The sequence below is a fragment of the Schistocerca cancellata genome, chromosome 2 (assembly GCF_023864275.1).
Source record: "Schistocerca cancellata isolate TAMUIC-IGC-003103 chromosome 2, iqSchCanc2.1, whole genome shotgun sequence".
Classification (NCBI taxonomy): Eukaryota; Metazoa; Arthropoda; class Insecta; order Orthoptera; family Acrididae; genus Schistocerca; species Schistocerca cancellata.
The window spans coordinates 5,800,713-5,815,320 of record NC_064627.1 but is presented as its reverse complement, the minus strand read 5'-3'; the positions used below and the strand labels follow the sequence as shown (position 1 = coordinate 5,815,320).

The window sequence follows — 14,608 nt, the reverse complement described above, 5'->3', positions numbered from 1 at the left end:
CTGTAAGGTGGCTTGTGAAGTACGACTATAGCTGTAGACATAAATGATACTCATGTTCTTAATGCGTGTTAGGGTAAAGTGATCGACAAGGGTAAAATGAATTTCAAAATTCCATTGCTACAGTGGTATTGTCATCGAATGTCAGAGTCTTCCGCTTGTGTGATACAGCTTATTTTCTAGACTAGGAGGTTGTCAGCAGACTCTAAGATAATTTCATGTATTTATTAGGGAAATATGAAAGGAATTCTGTCTTGCAGGCTCTATATTAATGACATTTTAATTTCTTCATTCATTCTACTAGTTCCATCGACATCGTCGAGGAAAAGAACCTTTGGGAATTTGGAAAAAGTCAAACTATATACTAACAAAAGACCAGTAAATTATAAAAGATTAATTTTTATATTATTTTAACAATAATCTGACACTCTACTTGTTAATGCTATTCATGCTTATGCCATATAAATTTAATTGAGTAAATTAAACAATGGAAAAATCTGGGATAGAATAACAAAGTGAATTAGGATAGACAAGAAAGAATCAAACCCACATGTATAAAACATCATCAAATTTCATTTTACAAATGAGTAACTGTGTTGAATATTTGATGATAAGCATATAAGGGAGAGAAACCTGAGGAAAGATTTGAAACTGTTTTTAATGTTTGTTGGAGGGCACTAAGTGCTATCACTATCAAACACTGGAAGAGTACAGTTAGGGTAATTTGTGCTCCATCTGAAGCAAACATTAGATTTTCCCCTCATCTCAGTGTTCATGAGATTGTATCTCCTGAACTGTGTGTCATGCAATGATATAATTTTACAGGTACATTCAGTGGTATATGTAGATACTATCAGCAAAATGTGTCATGAAGAGAACTTGTAATAGAATAGTAGTTAAATAATAAATTGAAACATTATGCCTGATGTTGAAGTTTGTCTGCAGGAACAGTGAAAATGTAAGTGATAAACTTTTTTCCTTCCATCATTTTGCGCAGGGTGTCAGTAAGAAAAAGTTTGGCAAAGGTTTGAAATTATGCATAAAATTTGTTGCAGGTCTTTAAGTGCTCCCATTCTCAAATGCTGGTTGAATAATCTGTATATTTGCTCAGTATGAGTTATGCTGCCTCAAGATATATACACAAATTTAAATGTAATATTTATCTTACCTTTAACATAATATTGTTCTGGTCTTCAGTCCAGAGACTGTTTGATGCAACTCTCCATGTTACTCTATCCTGTGAAAGCCTCTTCATCTCTGAATAACTACTGCAACTTTCACCCTTCTGAATCTGTTCACTGTATTCTTCTCTGGACCTCCCCCTATGATTTTTGTCCTCCACGCTTCCCTCCAGTACTAAATTGGTGATCCCTTGATGCCACACAATATGTCCTACCAACCAATCCCCTCTAGTCAAGTTGTGCCACGAATTCTTCTTCTCCCCAAATCTATACAGTACCTCCTCATTAGTTATGTGATCTGCCCATCTAATATTCAATATTCTTCTGTAGCACAACATTTTGAAAGCTTCTATTCTCTTCTTGTCTAAGCTGTTTATTGTCTATGTTATAATAATAATAATAATAATAATCATATATAATTAATAAGTTAGTTATTTTTTTTTGGAATGTGTAATCAATAATTGATTAGTCAGGAGGAAAGCTAATAATTGAATAGTAAAATGAATTTAAATATCTCATTAACACACACAAATCACTTTCTTAATCTTTTTTACCTTTTTTGTTGTTTGAAGTGAAAATCTTTAGACTCTTAACATGCTGGAAAAACATTTTGTTTGCAATCTTAAAATCTCAGCAGAATGGAAAATTATCTTCTCGCCTCCCAAGAAAATTCAGATCAGTTCTAAATTAATTTCAACGTTGACAATATAAGAAAAAATGTAGTAGAGCAAAATCTGTAACATTGTATAAATTGGGGATTGGTAACCATTACTATGAAATGAAAGTGGAAATGCCAAATTAATCAATTATTATTTCACAAAGTAAGTTGTTTATATGGACATCTGACATCTCAAACACTAATCACACAGTTCTGAACAAAATAAAGAATTGTGCCATATTTTGGTGAAACACCTCGAAATTACAGAAATCTCAGCTTGATTCTGGAGCAAAACAAAAATATTCATAGTAAAGTCATTTTGGTAATTGCAGTTGCCGATAATAATGACACAACTAAACAAATTCCTAACAGGAATACAATTTCAGTTTATTTGAAACAAAATGGAAGAATATAGGAGTGTGATAGCATAAGGTGCTGTTGGAAAGGCGCGTGACTAAAGAGAGAGAAAGAAAAGACTAGCGCGCATTCTTATATTGGACAAAATACAGATGATAATGCTACGCCATTCTCTTTATCCTGGGTGTACGTATACACTGACTTGCAGCGCAGTTAATTGGCACAAAGATTAAATTATATCTTTAACTTTTGATATTTCGATAGGAAAGGAAAATAGTACATTATTACGTTGTGGGCAGGACACAATATTAGAATGTTTCACTTCCATACATGGCTACACTCCATACAAATACTTTCTGAAAAGACTTTCTGACACTTCAATCCCTACTCCATGCTTAACAATTCCTCTCCTTCAGAAACCATTTCCTTGCCATACCCAGTCTACACTTTATATCCTCTCTACTTTGACCATCATCAGTTATTTTACTCCCCAAACAGCAAAAATCTCATTTACTACTTTAAGTGTCTCATTTTCTAATCTAGTACCCCCAGCATCACCTGATCTAACTTGACTACATTCCATTATCCTTGTTTTGCTTTTGTTGATGTACTTATTATATTCTCCTTTCAGGACACTGTCCATTCCATTCAAATGCTCTTCCAGGTTCTTTGATGTCTCTGACAGAACTACAATGTTGTCGGTATACCTCAAAGTTTTTATTTCTCCTCCATGGATTTTAATTCCTACTCTTATAACTGCCATCTGGTTTCTGTAGAAATTGTAAATAGCATTTCGCTCCTGTATTTTACACCTCCCACCTTCAGAATTTGAAACAGAGTATTCCAGTCAGCATTGCGAAAGCTTTCTGTAAGTCTACCAATGCTATAAACATAGGTTTACCTTTCCTTAACCTACCTTATAATGTAAGTGTTAGGGTCAGTATTGCCTCGCGGGTTCCAACATTTCTATGGAATCCAAACTGATCTTTCCCAAGGGTCAGCTCCTGCCAGTTTTTCAATTTGTCTGTGAAGAGTTCATGTTAGTATTTTGCAGCCATGACTTGGTTCAATAATTTTCACACCTGTTAACACCTGCTTTCCTTGCGATTGGTATTATTTTATTCTTCTTGAAGTCTGAGGGTATTTTGCCTGTGTCATACATCTTGCTCACCAGATGGAAGAGTTTTGTTGTGGCTGGCTCCCTCATAGATATCAGTAGTTCTAATGGAATGTTTTCTACCTCCAGGACCTTGTTTTGATTTAGGTCTTTCAATTCTCTGTCAAATTCTCCATGCTGTACCATATCTCCCATGTCATCTTCATCTACGTCCTCTTCCATTTCCATAATATTGCCCTGAAGTACTTTGCCTTTGTATAGACCCTCTATATATTCCTTCCACATTTCTGCTTTCCTTTCATTACTAAGGATGGGTTTTCCATCTGAACTCTTGATAATCATGCATGTGATTCTCTTTTCTCCAAAGATCTCTTTAATTTTCCTGTAGGCAGTATCTATCTTACCCCTAGTGATACATGATTCTACATCCTTACATTTGTCCTCTAGCCATCCCTGCTTAGCCATTTTGCACTTCCTGTCGATTTCATTTTTGTGACGTTTCTATTCTTTTTTGCCTGTTTCATTTGCTGCACTTTTATATTTTTTCCTTTTGTCAATTAAATTCAGTATCTCTTCTGTTATCCAAGGATTTCTACTAGCCCTCATCTTTTTACCTAATTGATCCTGTGCTGCCTTCACTATTTAATCTTTCAAAGCCACTCATTCTTCTTCTACTGTATTTCTTTTCCCTGTTCTTGTCAGTCGTTCACTAATTCCCTCTCTGAAACTCTCTACAACTTCTGGTTCTTTCAGTTTATCCAGGTCCCAGCTCCTTAAATTCCTACCTTTTTGCAGTTTCTTCAGTTCTAGTCTACTGTTCACAACCAATAAATTATAGTGAGAGTCCACATCTGCTTCTGGAAATGTCTTACAATTTCAAAGCTGGCTCTGAAGCCTCTGTCTGACCATTATATAACCAAACTGAAACCTTCTGGTGCCTCCAGGTGTCTTCCACGTATACAATCTCCTTTCATGATTCTTAAACCATGTTTCAGTGATGATTACGTAATGCTTTGTGCAAAAGCGTACCAGGCAGCTTCCCCTTTCAATCTACTACTTTTCTTTCCCTTCCTTTTCCTACAGTCACATTCCAATCCCCTGTGACTACTAAATTTTCATCTCCCTTAACCATCTTAATAACTTCTTCTGTCGCATCATACATTTTTTCAATCTCTTCATCGTCTGTGAAGCTCGTTGGCTTTTAAATTTGTACTGCTGTGGTAGGTGTGGGCTTCGTGTCTGTCTTGGCTACAATAATGCATTCACTATGCTGTTCACTGTAGCTTATCCACATTCCTCTTTTTTATTTTTATTCATTATTAAACCCACTCCTGCATTATCATTATTTGATTTTGTATTTATAACCCTGTATTCACCCAACCAGAAGCCTTGTTCCTCCTGCCACCAAACCTCACTAATTGCCACTATATCTAACTTTATCCTATCCATTTCCATTTTTAAATTTTCTAACCTACCTGCCTAATTAAGAGGTGTGACATTCCATGCTCTGATCCATAGAACACTGGTTTCGTTTCTCCTGATAATGACGTCCTCCTGAGTATTTCCCACCTGGAGATCTGAATGGGGTACTATTTTACCGCTGGAATACTTTACCCAAGATGATGCCATCATCATTTAACCATATAGTAAAACTGAATGCCCTTAGGAAAAATTTTGGCTGTAGTTTCCCTTGCTTCCACTCATACACAGTATCAGCAGAGCAAGGCTGTTTTGGACGATATTACAAGAACAGATCAGTCAATCATCCAGGATGTTGCCCCTGCAACTACTGGTAAGACAGCTGCCCCTCTTCAGGAACCACACATTTGTCTGGCCTCTCAACAGATACCTCTCCATTGTGGTTTCACCTATGGTATGGCTATCTGTATCGCTGAGGGATGCAAGTTTCCCCACCAATGGCGAAGTCCATTTTTCATTGGGGGGGGGGGGGACACACACACACACACATAATATTATACATTTTAATTAATAAATAATGGCAGTATTTAAAATTTTTAATTTTGGATGGTAATTATATGAAATACTGAACTGAAATTTTTTTGCCGCTGGGACCCATTAGAAATGCAGCATTGTGAATCATGAACCATAAATGATGAACCGGGTTAGCCATATGGTAATGTAGATTACCACTCACCTCGTAGAAGAGGTGTTGACTAGCAGACAGACACATTAAAAAATAGGCAGTTAGTTAAGGTGTCATATTAAGTCCTTCACCAGATGTATATTCACATGCATGTGCCCAGCCACCCACATGCCCACCAACCAACACACACACACACACACACACACACACACACACACACACACAGAGCCACTGTTAGGAATGGAGGAAGATCTGTATCATCTGGAGGCTGTGCTTTGGGGCAAAAAGAAAGAACAGAGAACAGGAAAGAACTATGTAGATGGACTGGGTGGGGTGGGGAAGGGGGGGGGGGGGGGGACGGAAGGTGTGTGTGAGGCTCGGAGCACGGAGCAGGGAAGGGCATAGAGGCAGATAGAGGACAGAGACTAGTGATAGTTGAGGCCAGGGGACATTATGGGCATGAAGGTTTGTTTCAGGGAGACTTCCCACCACTGCAGTTTAGAAAAAGTGGTGTTTGCGGAGAAAAAAAAAAATAGATGGCACAGCCTGTTGAAGTTGAGCACACTATGTTGTGCTACATGCTAGCCAACTGGTTGGTTCAGCTATCTCTTGGCCAAATTTTGGTGGTGGCATTTCATGCATGCTTCAGAAGCCACCATACGCTGCATGCTTCACAAGCCAACATTCACTGCATGGTAGAGTGAACCTGACACCACTGCTGGTTGTTCATTTTCTTGTTCTACTCACAGATAGAAGGAGTGAAAACTGACTGACTGTATACATTTGTAAGGCCCCTTATTTCTATTACCTTGCCTTTGTGGTCTCTGTGCAAAAAGTGTGTTGATGACCATAGGATCATTCCAGTTCTCTAAACATTCTGAATAGCATTCCATGAAAAGAACATAATCTTTCCTCCAGCAGTTCCAATTTTAGTTCATAAAGCCTCTGTAACACATGTTGATTGAAACTGCTGCTACCAAATGTAGCAGTATGCTCCAGAATTTCTTTGATGTCTTCCTTTAATATCCATGGTGGTGATCCCAGACGCCTGTGCAATTCTCAAGAATGGGTTGTACAAGTGTTCATTAAGCTGCCTTCTGTACAAATGACCTACATGGTCCTAGAATTTTCACAATATTGCAGTGCTGACCATTCACATTACCTGTTGATGGTCCTATTGCTTGCTCCATCACTTTGCAGCATTACTCATAGGTGTTAATCACTATGACTGTGTGAAACAGCACATTACTAATACAGTATTCTTATATTACAGGATAAATTTTATACTGCCTTGGATTACATTGCATTTTCCCACAATTGGCACACACTGCCATTCATCACAGCAAATAAAAATTTTATCCAAGTCAGTAAGTCTACCTGCACTCACTTAAAGAAGACACTTTCCCATGCACTTCAGTGAACATCCATACTCTGCAAACCACTGTGAAGTACATGAAAGAGAGTACTACCTGTTGTACCAGTTATTAAAGACTTCTTCACATTCCATTCGTGCATGGGGCGAGACAAGAATGATTGTTTAAACACCTCTGTGCATGCTGTAATTAGTTTAATCTTGCCCTCACAATCTGTATGGCAGTAATATGTTGGAGGGTTGCAGTTTATTTCTAGATTTATAATTTAAAATGTAACTCAATAAGTAGACTCTCTCCCAGTTCTGTTTCTTCAGCATCTTCATGCCTCTGTCTCGTGGTCCAAACAAATTTGGGATCATCCTTGCAGTCCTTCTCTGTTGTTGTTGTTGTTTTCAGTCGAAAGACAGGTTTGAAGCAGCTCACCATACTAGTCTATCCTGTGCAAGCTTTTTCATCTGTGAATAATTACTGCAATGTATACTCTTCGAACTTGCTTATTGTGTTCATATCGAGTCCTAACTCTACAATTTTTACCTCCCCTACCACCACCCCTCCCTCCATTCCCAAACTGGCTAGTCTCTGGTGTCTTACGGTATGTCCTGACAACCGATCCCTTTTTTTAGTCAAGTTGTGCCATAAATATCTTCTTTCACTTCATTAGTTATGTGATGTACCCATCTAATCTTCATCATTATTTTATAGCATCACATTTTAAAAGTTTCTGTTATCTTCTACTCACAACTGCTCATCTTCACCATTTCACTTCTGTACACTAGTACACTCCAGACAAATACATCTACAAAGGACTTCCTAATATTTAAATTCATAGCAGATGTTAACAAATTCCTCATTTTCAGAAATGCTTTTCTAGTTGTTGCTAGTCTGCATTTTGTAAGCCTGTAACTTTGGCTGTCATCAATTATTTTGGTGCCCATATAGCAAAAATCCTGCACTACATTTACTGTCTGATTCCCTCAGCATCACCTGATTCATTTCAGCTGTATTCTTTTACCATTCTTTTAGTTTTGTTGATATTCATCGCATAATCTCTTTTCATGGCTCTATTTCTCCCTCAACTTTAATTCAGTTTTCAGATTTCTCCTTGGTTTGCAACACTGTCTGCTGAATGTATAGATTGAGTAACATCAGAAATATGCTGCATCCCTGTTTCACTACTTCGTCGACCACTGCTTCCTTTTCATGCTCTTTGATTCTTATAACTACTGTATGGTGGCTATACAAGTTGTAAATGACCAATTACCCCTTGTATTTTATCTCTACTATCATCACAATTTCAAATAGAGAGTTCCAGTCAACATTGTGGAAAGCTTTCTCTGAATGAATAGATCCTGTGAATACTAGTTTGTCTTTTTTTAACCTAGCTTCTAAGATAAGCCATAGGGGCAATATTGGCTTGCATGTTTAAACATCTCTCACCTACCCAAACTGAAGTCAGCCTTTACCAGTTTTGAGTTCTTCTGTCAATAATTTGTGTCAGCATTTTGCAGCCATGCCTTATTAAGCTGATGGTACAGTAGTAGTCAGACCTGTCAATGCTTGCATTATTTGTAACAGAAATTATTACATTCATAATGAAGTCTGATAGTACTTCTTTCCTTTCACAGTAGTTTTGCCATGGCAGCCTTGCTAAATCTCAGGCAATGTTACATATTTCAGGGCTTTGTTTCCACATAGATCTTTTAATGCTCTGTCAATTTTTCTGGCGGTATCATATCTCCCCCCCCCCACCCCCCCCCCCCACCCCGCCCCCCCCATGAACCATGGACCTTGCCGTTGGTGGGGAGGCTTGCGTGCCTCAATGATACAGATAGCTGTACTGTAGGTGCAACCACAACCGAGGGGTATCTGTTGAGAGGCCAGACAAACGTGTGGTTCCTGAAGAGGGGCAGCAGCCTTTTCAGTAGTTGCAAGGGCAACAGTCTGGATGATTGACTGATCAGGCCCTTTAACACTAACCAAAATGGCCTTAATTTGTGGTACTGCGAACGGCTGAAAGCAAGGGGAAACAACAGCCATAATTTTTCCCGAGGGCATGCAGATTTACTGTATGATTAAATGATGATGGCGTCCTCTTGGGTAAAATATTCCGGAGGTAAAATAGTCCCCCATTCGGTTCTCCGGGCGGGGACTACTCAAGAGCACGTCGTTATCAGGAGGAAGAAAACTGCCATTTTACGGATCAGAGTGTGGAATGTCAGATCCCTTAATTGGGCAGGTAAGTTAGAAAATTTAGAAAGGGAAATGGATAGGTTAAAGTTAGATATAGTGGGAATTAGTGAAGTTCGGTGGCAGGAGGAACAAGACTTTTGGTCAGGTGAATACAGGGTTATAAATAAAAAATCAAATAGGGGTAATGCAGGAGTATGTTTAATAATCAATAAAAAAGTAGGAGTGCAGGTAAGCTACTACAAAGAGCATAGTGAACGCATTATTGTGGCCAAGATAGACACGGAGCCCATGCCTACTACAGTAGTACAAGTTTATATGCCAACTAGCTCTGCAGATGATGAAGAAATTGATGAAATGTATGATGAGATAAAAGAAATTATTCAGGTAGTGAAGGGAGACGAAAATTTAATAGTCATGGGTGACTGGAATTCGACAGTGAATATGGATTGGAGCTAAGAAATGAAAGAGGAAGCCGCCTGGTAGAATTTTGCCCAGAGCATAACTAAATTATAGCTAACACTTGATTCAAAAATCATGAAAGAAGGTTGTATATATGGAAGAACCCTGGAGAGACTAAAAGGTTTCAGATAGATTTTATAATGGTAAGACAGAGATTTAGGAACCAGATTTTCAATTTTAAGACGTTTCCAGGGGCAGATGTGGACTCTGACCACAATCTATTGGTTATGAACTGTAGATTAAAACTGAAGAAACTGCAAAAAGGTGGGAATTTAAGGAGATGGGACCTTGATAAACTGACTAAACCATAGGTTGTAGAGAGTTTCAGGGAGAGCATAGGGAAACAATTGACAGGAATGGGGGAAAGAAATACAGTAGAAAAAGAATGGGTAGCTTTGAGGAATGAAATGGTGAAGGCAGCAGAGGATCAAGTAGGTAAAAAGACGAGGGATAGTAGAAATCCTTGGGTAACAGAAGAGATACTGAATTTAATTGATGAAAGGAGAAAATACAAAAATGCAGTAAGTGAAGCAGGAAAAAAGGAATACAAACGTCTCAAAAATGAGATCGACAGGAAGTGCAAAATGGCTAAGCAGGGATGGCTAGAGGACAAATGTAAGGATGTAGAGGCTTATAGATACTGCCTACAGGAAAATCAAAGAGACGTTTGGAGAAAAGAGAACCACTTGCATGAATATCAAGAACTCAGATGGAAACCCAGTTCTAAGCAAAGAAGGGAAAGCAGAAAGGTGGAAGGAGTATGTAGAGGGTCTATACAGGGGCGATGTTCTTGAGGACAATATTATGAAAATAGAAGAAGAGGTAGATGAAGATGAAATGGGAGATATGATACTGCGTGAAGAGTTTGACAGAGCACTGAAGGACCTAAGTCGAAACAAGGCCCCAGGAGTAGACAACATTCCATTAGAACTACTGACAGCCTTGGGAGAGCCAGTCCTAACAAAACTATACCATCTGGTGAGCAAGATGTATGAGACAGGTGAAATTCCCTCAGACTTCAAGAAAAATGTAATAATTGCAATACCAAAGAAAGCTGGTGTTGACAGATGTGAAAATTACCGAACTATCAGTTTAATAAGTCACAGCTGCAAAATACTAACTCGAATCCTTTACAGACAAATGGAAAAACTGGTAGAAGCCAACCTCGGGGAAGATCAGTTTGGATTCCATAGAAATGTTGGAACACGTGAGGCAAAACTGACCCTACGACTTATCTTAGACGAAAGATTTAAGGAAAGGCAAATCTACATTTCCAGCATTTGTAGACTTAGAGAAAACTTTTGTCAATGTTGACTGGAATACTCTATTTCAAATTCTGAAGGTGGCAGGGGTAAAATTCAGGGAGCGAAAGGCTATTTACAATTTGTACAGAAAGCAGATGGCAGTTATAAGAGTCGAGGGACTTGAAAGGGAAGCAGTGGTAGGGAAGGGAGTGAGACAGGGTTGTAGCCTCTCCCCGATGCTATTCAATCTGTATATTGAGCAGGCAGTAAAGGAAACAAAAGAAAAGTTCGGAATAGGTATTAAAATCCATGGAGAAGAAATAAAAACTTTGAGGTTGGCCGATGACATTGTAATTCTGTCAGAGACAGCAAAGGACTTGGAAGAGCAGTTGAACGGAATGGACAGTATCTTGAAAGAAGGGTATAAGATGAACATCAACAAAAGCAAAACCAGGATAATAGAATGTAGTCTAATTAAATCGGGTGATGCTGAGGGAATTAGATTACGAAATGAGACACTTAAAGTAGGAAAGGAGTTTTGCTATTTGGGGAGCAAAATAACTGATGATGTTCAAAGTAGAGAGGATATAAAATGTAGACTGGCAATGGCAAGGAAAGCATTTCTGAAGAAGAAAAATTTTTTAACATTGAGTATAGATTTAAATGTCGGGAAGTCATTTCTGAAAGTATTTGTGTGGAGTGTAGCCATGTATGGAAGTGAAACATTGACGATAAATAGTTTAGACAAGAAGAGAATAGAAGCTTTCAAGATGTGGTGCTACAGAAGAATGCTGAAGATTAGATGGGTAGAACACATAACTAATGAGGAGGCATTGAATACAATTGGGGAGAAGAGGAATTTGTGGCTCAACTTGACTAGAAGTAGGGATCGGTTGGTAGGACAATTTCTGAGGCATCAAGGGATCACCAATTTAATATTGGAGGGCAGCGTGGAGGGTAAAAATCGTAGAAGGAGACCAAGAGATGAATACACTAAGCAGATTCGTAATGATGTAGGTTGCAGTAGGTACTGGGAGATGAAGGAGCTTGCGCAGGATAGGGGAGCATGGAAAGCTGCATCAAACCTGTCTCAGGACTGAAGACCACATCAACAACAACAACAACAACATCGTATCTCCCATCTCATCTTAGCCTACTTCCTCTTTGCTTTCTATAATATTGTCGTCAAGTTTGTTTTCCTTTTACAGACCCTCCCTCAACCTTCTCATTTTCCGTTCCTTGTTCTGCACTTGCCTACGGTGTGAGGTGTTAATATTCATAGCGCTACTTCTCTTTTCTCCAAAGGGCTCATTAATTTTCTTGTAGGTGGCATCTATTCTTTCTACATCCTTGTTCTTGTCCTCTAACCATTCCTGCTGAGCCATGTTCCATTCTCTGTCAGTATGTCTTTCTAGAGTTACGTATTCCCTTTTGCCTGCTCCATTTTCAGCATATTTATATTTTATCCTTTCTTCAACTACACTGAACATCTCCTATGCTATTTGAGCACTTTTGCTATGTCTGTGGCAGCTGTACTGCAAAAATGTATGAACAGACCCAGAGTTGTAAAATTTGAAATTTTCACGGCAAATCAGCTGTTCAAAAAGATTTCAGGCTGTAAGCGTTGTCTGTCCTATATAGGCCATACCACATTGGCATGGTATTTTCTAAATTCCTGTCTTCTGCAGTAGAGGGTTGTACAGAACATCAACGTTGCACTTGCCTACTGCAACCCAGTAAGTCTACAGTTGCGGAACATTGTATTTCTAGCGGACATTCAATGAAGTAGGACAAAACTTCGATTTTGGCCACTGCAACAACTTTTTGGGACTCCATTATCAAAGAATCAGTTGAAATACGCATTGCGGGAAATCTGATGAACCATGACAATGGTTACCAATTGAATAACGCATGGAATCCCGTCATCTCCAAAATTTGCTCGAAGACTTTGACAGCTGCGGCCAGCGACAGTACTGACGGCAGCTGAGTACTGCAGTTCCACCAGTGAGGGCACTGCCGCTGGGTGGTGTGGCCCCTCTGTTCCCACAATTGCAATGCATGCGTGGCAGTACTATCAGCGCACTATATAAGCTGGAGCAGAGAACATCTTCGTCTGTCCCCGTTCGGCTCACATGAAGATGGCTGGCAGTTTCCCAGCCAAAATATCGTGCAATGAAGTTCACGACAACTGGCTGCAAGCCCGATATATTTTTGAATAGACCCAGAATTGCTCATGACCGTCCCAAGTCACCTGCATCCGTTAATGTGCGTATCAGCCGATAGACAAAATTGCAGCAACGTTTGTCGCACATGAATGTGAGCCAAGAAAAAAGCAATGGCAGTGCAAACTGAGCTGCTGTACAGTACATATGCATATTTCCAGAGTCTATAACTCCAATCTGCAGACCACATGAGTTGAACTTAATGCTAGCGTCCCACAGATGCGTACAGAGGGTTGTTTGGTACTCTCCATTCATTTCCGTCGTCATCCCATCTGTAAAACATATGGTGCCCCTGGGTCATGAGAAAAAGGTTCATTTCATTCAGTATTTGGGCCATTGTTCTCCCATGCTCACAAGATCAGATGACGCGCTCATCACCGAGGAGTGTATACCCTCCAACATTGGTGTTTGATTGGAACTTTTGTGCAAACACATTTATCGTCATCACCGTTTAATGGACATTGTGGTGTGATCTGATTTTTATCACTCATTCATTTACCCATTTGACAGAATAAAAACATTTTTGGCAAGTGTTCTTATCAGTTTTCGTTACCACACAATCACCATAGCCTACATCTCGAACAAAGTGCATGGGTGCGACAGTAATGTTGGCTCACTGCGTGACTGACATGTACGCGGTCACATGTTCCCCCTTCATTTGTGACCCATATGTGATGGCTAGGCCAAATACATGGTGACGAAGTTTGATCAGTGTGAGTTATGTGGAACTGCAAGTGCTCTACCACTTACACCCTCACATACCATGAGTGCATTTGTGAACAAACCATCCTGAACTTGGTGCTAAAGCAGAATGATGACTTTGGAAGAACTTCAAGAGACAATAGATAGCAGACAAAAGACAATAAATGAGCTGCTAGTATGCAGGGACTGGAGATCGAGCTACAGGCACTCTCCGTATGCACTCTCCACTGTTATGGGAGTGGCGGCCAGTGCAGAATATGTTTTGGATAAGTTGCTGTCCTTCTTTCCTCTGGACCCAAGTGTGTGGTTCAGCCAAGTTGAGACAGTTTTCCTGAGCGACAACATCACTTGCAAAATCACCAAATTCCGACATGTCGTGAGCCAGCTAGATCAAGACTATGCAACTGAAATGCAGAACATAGTCACCGCCCTGCCAATCCTGTCTTCATATACACTACTGGCGTTCAAAATTGCTTCACCAAGAAGAAATACAGATGATGAACGGGTATTCATTGGACAAATACATCATACTAGAAGTGACATGTGATTACATTTTCACGCAATTTGGCTGCATAGGTGCTGAGGAATCAGTACCCAGAACAAGCACCTCTGGCCGTAATAACGGCCTTGATACGCCTGGGCGTTGAGTCAAACAGAGCTTATGTGGCGTGTACAGGTACAGCTGCCCATGAAGCTTCAACACGATACCACAGTTCATCAAGAGTAGTGGCTGGCGTATTGTGACGAGCCAGTTGCTTGGCCACCATCGACTAGACATTTTCAATTGGTGAGAGATCTGGAGAATGTGCTGGCCAGGGCAGCATTTGAACATTTTCTGTATCCAGAAAGGCCCGTACAGGACCTGCAACATGCGGTCGTGCATTATCCTGCTGAAATGTAGGGTTTAGCAGGGCTCGAATGAAGGGTAGAGCCACGGTTCATAACACATCTGAAATGTAACGTCTACAGTTCAAACTGCCGTCAATGTGAACAAGAGGTGACTG

The 14,608-nt window shown here is 39.7% G+C and overlaps 1 protein-coding gene across 1 annotated transcript in view; it reads left to right on the top strand.

The window, feature by feature from the left end:
• Window positions 1-14,608, top strand: part of LOC126161293 (thiamine transporter 1-like) — a 709,947-nt gene that overhangs the window by 504,366 nt on the left and 190,973 nt on the right. The window lies entirely within an intron of this gene.